Source organism: Choloepus didactylus, chromosome 27 (assembly GCF_015220235.1).
Source record: "Choloepus didactylus isolate mChoDid1 chromosome 27, mChoDid1.pri, whole genome shotgun sequence".
NCBI lineage: Eukaryota > Metazoa > Chordata > Mammalia > Pilosa > Megalonychidae > Choloepus > Choloepus didactylus.
Window position 1 is genome coordinate 19596529 of NC_051333.1, and position 2613 is coordinate 19599141.

Below are 2613 nucleotides of genomic sequence, written 5' to 3' on the forward strand. Positions count from 1 at the left end.
GGGAAAGATAAAGACTTCCAGGATCAAAGTGCTTACAGCTTACTCTGAGGCAGTACAGACCATAGATAACAAAATGCCGTAACCTGCAGGGAACAAAATGGACATGCCCTCACCCAGTGGATGAGCTGGGTTTGCGAAGTCTTTGCTTTCCTTTGCCTCTTAAACTTGGCACAGAAGAACTCACCCCAGTTCTGTTTCATTATTCTGTTTCACTGTCCTACCCACCCCACCAAAAATGGACCATCTAGTCTCCTGTGAAGCTGACGTTGGTCATACCTGAGCTCCCATCTTCTCTCTCTGTGGCCTGCTCTCCAGCTCTTCTCCTCCAGCGCCCTGACAGTGAGGACCCCCAATTCTGCAGCCTCTGTAGCCCTTCACCAAAGGCTTTGCACATAGCTGAGGAGGAGAAATAGAAAATTAAGGGGTCAGTGCAAGCACTGAGAGCACTGAGCAACACTGCACACACCCGCCAACTTTGACTTCTCCTCTGGAGAGAATCCCACCACATGAGACACATTATAGGGCACAAAACAGACCAGAAAATTGAAAACAGGGGCCAGCTTCATGGCTCTCCCAGTACTTCTGAGTCCCCACTTGGGGCCGGGAGAACATGATGTGCACAAAATACCAGTAGCAGAAGATGGTCATCGCCATGGAGTTGAAGAAGAGGACAAGGCACAGCTCTAGCCACACAGGAAGCATCATGTTCAGCTGCTCTTTGCTGAAGTTCTCATAACAGACAGGGAGGCCGTCAGCATCACTCATTGCATTATTCGTTGGTAAGTATTGGACACTGATCATGATGCTGCAGTGTCCACAGGATATGATCTAGGCAACCGGAACAGCAATCACTCTGTACACGGGCTGGCAGGAGAGCTTGTACTGCATGGGGAAAGCTGTACTGTGGTAGTGCTCAATGCTGATGCCTGCCAGGAGCCATGCGCTGCAGTAGATGCTGCTGTAGAAGCCGAAGCCAGTGAGGGCACAGAGTATGTCACCAAGGGGCCAGAAGAAATCTTTCACTGCCTCAACCATCTTAAAGGGCAGCAGCAGCAGCCCCAGGAGTCCAGTGTTGGACCAAGCCAGAGTATATGGACGGGTACAGGGTGGGGCCGGCAGACCCACCCTAAGAGGACCCGCAGCGCCAACAAGTTGGCAGGGAGACCAATGAGAAACGATATGATTAGACGAGGAGAAGTCCCGTGTTTCGGGGATTTGGAACCATCTTTCCTTAGGAGACAAAAGATGGGGTCAGAATCCTCTCAGATCTCGAGTTTCCCAGCCCCAAACCAAGGTGAATCCATCTTCAGCTTCGTTGAAGCTCTTCCCCCGGATTCACCGAGTGATTATGTTGCTAAACCTCCTCACTGGGCACTGTTCTGCTTCCTGTGTCTGCCACCGTGTGTCATGGAGAGGAAAGGCCTCCTTCCCCTCCAAATTCCTTCTCCAGGACCTGCCTCCTTTCCGTTTCCACCCCATCTGAGAAAAAGTTACACCCGTAAGAATGCTGATGTCTCAGAAGCTCCCACAGGCAGAGTGCTGAGGTCTCTGGGCCCACACTAGAAAGGACCCTTCAGGAGGGCCGTGACGTCGTCTCATTCACCATTGTATACCTAGCACCTGGAACCATGCCTGGCAATAGTCGAATGGACGTATGAACTGAGGGAAGGAAACAGCCATTTTCAGCACAAAGCGGGGGTAAGCCCGAGACTGTGTCCCAGTTTCCTCAAGTCCGCATTCTACCTGGTTGTGGCTTTTCTCTCTCTCAGTCTTTTCTTGTTTTTTCTTTTTTTCTTTTTTTCTCTCCCAAGTCATTGGGCTTGAACACAAGGTTTTCAGCTTCACCTCTGGAAATGAGCATTTGACTAAGCCTGGGAGAAAAACAGATTATGTTCAAAGTTAGTCCTGGATGCCCAGTTTCTTGATTCCATGCTGAGCCTTTCAAAGAAAACCTGTAGGTTTGGGTGGGGTAACAGAAGGGGCCTGTCCTGGGCAGGGTGTTCTAGCTTGCTAATGCTACCGGAATGCAAAACACCAGAGATGGATTGGCTTTTATAAGAGGGGGTTTATTTGGTTACACAGTTACAGTCTTAAGGCCATAAAGTGTCCAAGATAACACATCAACAATCAGGTACTTTCACTGGAGGATGGCCAGTGGTGTCTGGAAAACCTCTATTAGCTGGGAAGGCACGTGGCTGGCATCTGCTCCAAAGTTCTGGTTTCAAAATGGCTTTCTCCCAGGACATTCCTCTCTAGGCTGCAGTTCCTCAAAAATGTCACTTTTAGTTGAACTTGGGGTATTTGACCTCTCTTAGCTTCTCTGGAGCAAGAGTCTGCTTTCAATGGCAGTCTTCAAACTGTCTCTCATCTGCAGCTCCTGTGCTTTCTTCAAAGTGTCCCTCTTGGCTGTAGCAAGCTCACTCCTCCTCTCTGATCTTATGTAGTGCACTAGTAATTTAATTCAGACCCACCCAATGGGCGGGCCAACACCTCCATGGAAATTATCCAATCAGAGTCATCACCCACAGTTGGGTGGGGCACATCTCCATAGAAACACTCAAAGAATTACAATCTAATCAACACTGATAGGTCTGCCCACACAAGATTACATCA

The 2613-nt window shown here is 49.3% G+C and overlaps 1 pseudogene; it reads right to left on the minus strand.

The window, feature by feature from the left end:
- Positions 1-244: 244 nt before the first annotated feature.
- LOC119521514 lies at positions 245-1730 on the minus strand (annotated as a pseudogene).
- Positions 1731-2613: the final 883 nt, after the last annotated feature.